This window comes from Lactuca virosa, chromosome 5 (genome assembly GCF_052849685.1).
Source record: "Lactuca virosa cultivar CGN04683 chromosome 5, Lactuca_virosa_CGN04683_v6, whole genome shotgun sequence".
In the NCBI taxonomy this organism is placed as follows: domain Eukaryota; kingdom Viridiplantae; phylum Streptophyta; class Magnoliopsida; order Asterales; family Asteraceae; genus Lactuca; species Lactuca virosa.
The window spans coordinates 405,843,073-405,852,283 of NC_136430.1; the positions used below are offsets into that span (position 1 = coordinate 405,843,073).

The following is a 9,211-nucleotide window of genomic DNA, read 5'->3' on the forward strand; positions in this document are numbered from 1 at the left end:
AAACAAAGACACGCCTTGTAGCTGATTGAACAAATCATCGATCCTCGGTAGTGGATAACGGTTATTCATTGTTAGTTTGTTCAGCTCCCGATAATCAATGCACATCCTATGTGACCCATCCTTCTTTTTCACAAACAGGATCGGAGCTCCCCATGGGGAACTACTCGTACGGATGAAACCTCGGTCTAGCAGCTCCTGAAGTTGTGTAAATAGCTCCTGCATCTCGGCCGGTGCTAGCTGGTACGTTGCCTTCGCTATCGGTGCGGCACCCCGCACCAAATCGATGTGAAACTCCACTTGCCTCTCCGGAGACACCCCTGGTAGCTCTTCAGGAAAGACGTCCCGAAATTCCTGTACAACCGGCACACTACCCACATCTGTCGTGGTCTCAACGCTCATATCCGAAATATAATCCAGAAATCCCGTACATCCCTGCTGTAGAAATCTCCTAGCCCTCACAGCTGAACAGAGGGTTGGCCCCTGCGAGGCCCTCTCACCATGTATAACCAGTTCTCCCCCACTTGGGGTTTGAACCCTCACTAACTGGCGCTCGCAATCGATCATGGCCCCATTGCCCCCAACTAGTCCATCCCGGAAATCACCTTCAGTCCCCGCAACGGTATCAGAACTAGATCAACATGAAACCTCTCTCCAAGCACATTCAGGACACAGTCCCGATACACTCTCGCAGCACTCACTGTGCGGTCATCTGCAATCTCCACCTCGAGCGAGGAATCTAGAGTTCCCGACGCATCCCGAAACTTCTTGCTAAGCGCAAGAGACACGAATGATCGGGTAGCTCCCAAATCGAACAAAACATGAGCTGACATACCATTGACCAAAAAGGTCCCTATACAAGCACAATGTACACATAATCAATGAATAATAAATATAGAGTAGGGAAGAATAAATACATACCAGCCATGACGTCTGGCTTTTCCCGAGCCTCCTCGGTAGTCAACTGAAAGGCGCGGATCCTCACCGCTGGAACACCCGCCTTAGCAGGGCGGCCATCTGTGATCCTCAGTGTGGCGGGCGCAGGCACCGCCACTGCTCCACTCCCTCCCTGCAACTTTGGACAATCGGCCCGTTTGTGGCCGGTCTGGTTGCAATGAAAACAAATCAAGCTCTTCTTGGGGCAATCCCTGATCACGTGACCCGATTGGCCACAAGCATAGCATCCCGAGCCTGCCGCCCGACAAGCCCCACTGTGCGGTTTACCGCACTTGGCAAACCTGCCACGACCCTGCTGGCCCTTGCTGGAAGGATCCGAGGTCTTAGGCTTTTTAGCCTGACCCACTGCCGCCTGTGCCTGCTCAGGCTTCCGCTTGGTGCGGAAGTCCGACTCCATTTCCCGCTCACGAGCCTTCTCCACCATCTCGTTTAGGGTTTTGCACCCTGTAAAGCTCACAAACTCCCGTATATCATCCCCTAGCTTGGAATGATATCTCATCCGTATCATATCCTCATCCGTAGCGTACTATGGGATCAACAAAGCTCGTTCCCGAAACTTGGCGGTGATCTCCGCCACAGTGTCGGTGGTCTGCCGAAGGTCATGAAACTCTCTCACAAGCCGTTGCACCTCAATAGGTGGTGCAAACTTCACATCGAATCGCCAAACAAACTCGGCCCATGTCATCTCAGCCACACCGACTGCTCCCACCTGGCTGGTCACCTCTTCCCACCAATCTCGCGCTCTGTCTCTCAGCATACATGAAGCAAAACCCACATTTGTCGCATCAGGGTAAGAACTCGTGCGCTGGGCGTTCTCAATATCCGCCACCTAACGTCGGCTAACAATGGGGTCCCTGACCCCGAAAAATTCTAGCGCTCCACACGCCTTGAACTCCCGAAACGAGGGAGTTCGGGCCCCGATCTGGCCCGCAGCAATCTCGGCTCTAAATGACCTGAGCCTCTCCTCCATAATCTCTATCATCCCCTCCTTGACCGGCCCAAAGATCACTGGGGTAGCATCAAGTATTCCCTTCGTAACCTCGGCTGCAATGATCTCACGCAACCTCTCATCAATGGGCTCAGTACCGCTGCCCGATCCAGATCCAGATCCCGATCCTGATTCCCCTCCTCCAAATCGTGTCACCACCATGCTGAACTGAAATGTCATAAATCATAAGGATCAGGATATCTATATAGGGAATCTTCCCACACCGGTCCTCTTTAGAGCTGTCAGATCTAACATTGGTTCGGGTACAGGTCTTGTGCTTTCGGTAGTACGAGCCCAATACTACCTTCCACACCTACATGTATCTTCCCCAAGGCTCTACCTGCTAAATCTAATTCGTTCCAAAAATAAATCATGTCCCACAGACTATCACATATCTCCGATCTCAGGCTATCCTAATATTTGCTCTACTCACATCAATCAGACCAATCATAACAGGTTGCCTTTATGCATGCAAATTATACACAAAAAAGGATCAAATAGACTTTCGAGTAAGAGATTCTACCCTAGGACCACAACCAAACAAGGAACAGGAAATAAGGCCAAATCAATCATTCTAAGGCTATATGCTCCTAACCGTATACAATTTTAAAAGCATACACATAGCAAGATTCATACGATTATCATAGTTCAAATATCAGCATAACATGGCTAATCATATTAGGGACTACTCACTTGGCTCGGCCGATCACGCGCGTTGACTCTCATCTTTTCCATTCTTTAAAAGTTTTAACTTTTATTTTATTATTGAAAACAATTTTACCATTTCCTTAGTTTGAGTCCTAACACACCCGAGAGTGTGCCTGAATCCCTCAAACCAAAGCTCTGATACCAACTTGTAATGACCCAATTTTTCAAAAGAAAATTTTCATTTTTAATTAGCCAAAATACGTTTCATCAATCATGTAATCCCAAATACAATTGTTTTCAAATTCATAACATCAACAATTTTTATTTTAAAACATCAGAGTGTCCCATGATAACGATAGACAGAGAGAGTGCACGCCGCGCCATCAAACCTTGCCCTTGCCCTTGCCCTTGGGATCGGATGTACCTGAAACAAATCCACAAACTGTAAGCTAATACTTAGTGAGTTCCCCAGAGCATACCCCACACACAATCCACATAACACATAACATATTAGTTATAAAAGCTACATATATACTACATAAGCCATGCATACAACAAATAGGGATGTCGTGGGCTCGTCCCCAGGGTCTTACTCCAGGATGCCATGGGCTCCCCACATAGTCTTACACCTAAGTGCCATGGGCTCCCCCATGGTCTTCGATAGGAAGTCCATGAGCTCTCCACATGGTCTTACATCCAAGTGCCATGAGCTCTCCCATGGTCTTCCACACATATATACCATATATACCACTAGCATGCTTCCTATCTCAACAAACTAACATAGGACATAATACAACTACAGCTAGGATGCCACATATCATAAAATGGGCTGGCCTTGGTGCCTTAGACCCATTGGTATGGTGAGGAGACTCACCTCTCACGAATGTTGTGCTGACAAGATAAGATCCAATAAGTCCCAACGCACAGCTCCAACTCAACTCCCTATAATCATCATAAGATTAACTTGTCATAATCCCAAAATTACCCTCAAAGTCAACCCTGGTCAAAGTCAAGGTCAACAGTCCATGTTGACCCCAACTCGTCGAGTGCATCTAGCAACTCGTCGAGTTCCTACAGAGTCCAGAAAACCTGAACAAACCCTAGCCAACTCGCCAAGTTGTTTCATCAACTCGACGAGTTCACTTGATATCCAGAAGACGGAGAAACCCAATCCGACTCGTCGAGTTGCCAGGGCAACTCGTCGAGTCCCCCTCCCTGTTTGCTTATTATGATGATACACCGAATGCAAGGACTCTAGGGCTTAGATCTGAAACCCTAAGGTGTCTAGAAGGATAAAGTTTCCAACTTTACCCTCTAGAACCACTCTGAATGCTCTAAGGCCCTTATCAAAGGTTGGAAAGCTCAAAAGCTTTGGCATGTGGTCCAAGACTCTAGGGATCTGGAATCCCTCCTTTCCAGAAGAGTTTCTAGTCTTCAAATCTTTCCAAAGATGGATGATGTATGGACATGCATGTCCAATTTATGTCTTTATGTCAAAATGGCCAAAAAGGGGAAAATATACTCTAAAAACCCTTGCATGGCATCCTTGCTTGACCAAAAGATAGATCTAGCCCACCTTGGGACCATTTTGGCCTTGAGGTCCATAAAGTTGCAAACTTTACGAACCCTATGCATGCAATCAACAAGAATGATAGGAAATGAAGAGTAAACTCAAGATCTATTCATATTCTAAGATAAAAATCGAATCTTAAAGACTTACAACAGTCCACAAGATAAAAATTGAAGGTTTGTTTCTCTCTGGGTATGAGACCCACCTCCCCTTTCTTTTTTCTTTCTCTTGCTGGTCACCCCTGGACCATCGACTTAAAGCATCAGAATATATGCAATCGATCTTTATGATGTTTCTGAAAACATATTTTATAAATAGCTTCACATCATTTTCATATTCGTTTTAGGAAATTAAATTTCATATTGGTTGACTGTGATTTTTGTTTCAGGTTGGATTTTAGGGTTGATTTGGTTATCTTTGGTTTTGTTTGCAGGTGCCGATGGTGGTTGTCAGAATAACCGTTGGTGGATGTCGATTTTGACTGGAGAGGTTGTCGGTGTTGACTCGAGTGGTTTTCGGGGTCTTTTTACAGGTAAGGAAGGAAATAAAAAAAGGATGGGGACAAAAAGAGGAAGGAGATGAAGGGCTGCCAACGATTGTGGGGTTTTCCGACAAGCAGGGGTATGGAAGAGAGATGCGACTCTTCTTTTAATGTTCCATGGATGAAGAAAAACATAAAAGAGATGAAGAAAGGGTAAAAGGGTTTGATACGGTTGTGGAGTGGGGTTAGGTGGGACCATCTGTATATTAAACAATTTCTTTAACTCGTAGATAATTTAAAATATATATAATTAATTGGAAAAGAAATATCGAGGGGCAATAAAGTCTTTTTAAGTCTGATAAGGACCAAGCACGCAACAAAACTATATAATACGGACGGTCTGAGTTAAAAAAAAGGTTCAGGGACCAAGCGTGCAGACTACCCCAAACCATAGGGACCATTCGTGTAATTTACCTATATATATATATATATATATATATATATATATATATATATATATATATATATATATATATATATATATATATATATAGGGAGTGTGATCGGTTGAGAACTCATACTTTCCCGAGAACCCGAAAAGTAAAAGTGGAACGTTATATCAAAACTAATTCATTAAGAGCATTATCGTAATTTTATCAATCTCATTTAATGTTTAATTTTTTGTGTTATTGTAAATATTAATACAAATGTCTAAAAAATTACATAATAAATCAAATTTTCAGATTTTTTTAAAAATAGTATTTTTCAGTTTTTTTTAAAAAACTGCAGATTTTTTAACTTTTTATAGAAAACATTAATTTTTGAAAAGAAAATTGAAAAATATATTTTTTTTAAAAGAACTGCAATTTTTTTAAAAGCATTTAAAAATCAATAAAACTAAAAAAAACTGAATATTTAAAAATACTATAATTTTTTAACCAAAAAAATCAACATTTTAGATACATTTATGCATATTTTTACAAATGCATATATGCATATTTCATATACTATAATATTTGTAAGGAAATCATAAGTAACTCATTTTATTTACTAATCTATAAAACACAATACAATAATTATTTTATTCGATACAAAATAAAATATAAAAAAAATGCTACAAAATTTCAAAGCGTTTTCATGTCTTCATGTCAATATTTCCATATTTTCTTCAATTTAACATTTTTTAGCTCTTCAATATTCACCATAATTTCTTCCAAATCTGCAAGAAAATTAAAAAGAAATTGATTAATGCAAAAACACTCAGAAAAATACATATGTGAATTACATGTGATTTACATGTGAATCACATGTAATTCATATGTGAATTACATGTGAATCGCATGTAATTCATATGTGATTTACATGTGAATCACATGTAATTCATATGTGAATTATATGTGAATCACATGTAATTAATATATGAATTACATGTATATATGAATTACATGTGATTCATGTGTGAATTACATGTGATTTACATGTGAATCACATGTAATTCATATGTGAATTACATGTGAATCACATGTAATTCATATGTGAATTACATGTGAATCACATGTGATTTACACGTGAATCACATGTAAATCATGTGAATCACATGTAATTCATATGTGAATCACATGTGATTCATATGTGAATCACATGTGAATCACATGTGAATTAGATATGATTTACATGTGAATCACATGTGATTCATATGTGAATTACATGTGAATCACATGTAGTTACAACGGAGAACTTTTTATAAATTTAGCTAAGTAAAAAAGAAACAACTATAGTTGTCCAGATTTAAGTGTTGAACTCATCATACAATGTTCTCTTCCAATCTCTCTCATATGGCTTAACATGAATACAATCTTGTTATGGTGTGGCCAAGATGAAGACATCTCCCAAACGTTGTATAATGAGTTCTTGGTGTTTCAATAACATGCCAATAACACATACAATGTTCAATGATAGCAACATAAGTAAAGTATAACAATCCATGCCTTCAAATCAAGTATTCAATGCTACACATATCGCATATTAATAAAAAATGAAGGATTGTATAAAATTTGAATTGCAACAGTTATATCACATTACACAAATTGATTCAAAGAGGAATACACAAAATATATTACCTCTGAAAACTTGGAGATTGACATAAGAATGCCATGACATGAGCAAACAACTCCTAGGAGTCCACTGCTATTGAGAAACATATCACCACTTTACAACATGTAAAAACCCAAGGTTGGATCTTTATCACCACAACCTGCAATACTATACACTATTTTAGCAACAATAATGGCATGAACACTCACTTGTATACAAACAAAACAAACGTAAATTGATTTCATTGTGTATACTAAATTTCTACAAATATGTGTTAGAAATAGAAGAACTTCCTCCCATACAAGTGTCGAGCTCACCAATTTCATCAGTTTCTTCATCAATACGAGTCTGTTCTCTGTTCCAATGTAAATCGCATTTGTACAACAACGTTTTTTTATCCAAATCCGGTGAAAACATGGTGATTCCAATGAATTTGAGGGAGGTGTAGTAGCAACACATGGCTTTCCAGAAATCATGATCTCGTTTATGTGGGACGCAATCGACTCAACAGATTCCAATGCTTGTTCTGCGTCTCCAGTAGATGAAACTTCATTTTTACCCTGATCGGAATCAAATAAACACATATGAAAATCCAGCCGTAAACGCAAATAAAAGAACATGTGAAATTGGGGATCTGATTACGATACTTGCATGCGATTTTCCTTCTTTTGTTCATTTCTTTTAGCCGATTTGGATTTAGGTTTGTTGAAGACATGTTGTTCAGGATCATAACCAGGAGGCACAGTTTCCTCCTTCAACATTGAATCATTATCGTAAATGCAAGTAGTTCAAGCATCAAAATTTGTTGGAATAATGCAAGTATGAAGTTATGTTGGTAGAACAAATGTACCTTAGAGATGTCTACTGTGGAGGAGATGAGTCGCTAGCGACGGATGAGAGGGAGTCGGACTCACCGACACCAGAATTGAAGAAAAATATGGTCGGAATCGATGAGGCTCGCTTCACGGAGATCGCAGTCGATTAGGGATATATTTTGTGTTATCTAGTTTTGAATTTGGTATACTCTGAATGGTAAATATGTTTATAAAAAACACCAAATTATATATTTGTTTCTTATAATACCCCTCTCTCGTTTAATTGACATGCCCTCGTCTTTTTAGTTTTATGATTATTTACAAAAAAGCCACTTTGCATCTTGACCGTCCTTTATATTGATCCAACGTTCCACTTTTAGTTCTCGGGTTCTTCGGAAAACTATGAGTTCTCAAATGATCCTCTCTCTCTCTCTCTCTCTCTCTCTCTCTCTCTCTCTCTCTCTCTCTCTCTCTCTCTCTCTCTCTCTATATATATATATATATATATATATATATATATATATATATATATATATAAGGAGTGGTTCAAACAAGAACTCGAAAATATTAAGAATTTTAAGAACCCCCATTCCATACTTATTGAACATATGAATTTTTATTAAACATGTAAAAATCTTAATTTTTTTCTCTTTTTTGGTAAGAAAAGGGAAAATTCATTTTTATAATTTAATATTTTCATTCATATTTTAACACAATGTATATATTATATAATTTAATACAGTCCATTTACAACTTAATATATAAAATTCACAACTTAATACAATCTGTTTTACAATAATTAAAAAAATCCAAAGATGTCAAACTCAAACTCTACAATCACCAGTTCACCACCCACAATAACACGCTGTCACCAACCACATGTGCCACCATTGCAACCATTTTTCCTTTCAAATTAGATTTGTATGTATATATATACATAGATTAAATACTAAATTCACAATTTAATAAATATATTGATTCACTTGTTTATAGTTTAATGCAAAACAATTATAAAACTATTACATTCTTACATATTTATATAACACCAAAAATAAATATATTTACAAGAAAAATAATACAAAATTCATACATAAATAATTAATATTTGAACACAAATTTTATAAAAAAAATGGCAGCTTAATACAGTTCACCGTTTCATACAGCTAGTTCACAACTTAATAAATTCAATTTATAACTAAATATAGTGAATTCACAATTTAATATACAAAATTTACCGTTTGATACAAAAAATTCACAGTTTAACACACAAAATTCAAAGTTTAAAGTGTATTCTACATAATTTAATATAGTAAGTTCACAGTTTAATTCAGTCTATTCACAGTTTAATTCAGTATATTTACAATTTCTTTTACAACCAACAACATCCTAGAAAATAGAAGGAAAACTAAATAATATTATTTGGACAATTAATTCATTCGTTCACAATTTAACATAAAAATTATAAAAAAAACACAATTTAATATAACAAATTCATAGTTTAATATAGTCTATTTACAATTTAATTAAGTATATTCACAGTTTAGGTTACAAAATTGACAACTTAATACAGTATATTCACATCTAATTCACTATATTCACAACTTAATACAGTATTTCACAATTTTTCTTCCTCCTAACATCATCAAATATGGATCTCTTAC

The 9,211-nt window shown here is 37.7% G+C and overlaps 1 long non-coding RNA gene across 3 annotated transcripts; it reads right to left on the reverse strand.

Moving 5' to 3' along the window:
• Window positions 1-5,671: 5,671 nt before the first annotated feature.
• LOC145116302 (uncharacterized) lies at window positions 5,672-7,761 on the reverse strand. Of its 3 annotated transcripts, none has more exons than XR_013711986.1 (5): window positions 7,586-7,761; window positions 7,387-7,487; window positions 7,053-7,295; window positions 6,762-6,895; window positions 5,672-5,860 (listed from the first exon to the last, which is right to left on the reverse strand). It is a non-coding gene; the product is annotated as an uncharacterized LOC145116302 (long non-coding RNA). The 3 variants fall into 3 exon arrangements; XR_013711988.1 differs by having other exon boundaries at window positions 6,762-6,903; XR_013711987.1 differs by having other exon boundaries at window positions 7,383-7,487.
• Between the last annotated feature and the right edge of the window lie 1,450 nt (window positions 7,762-9,211).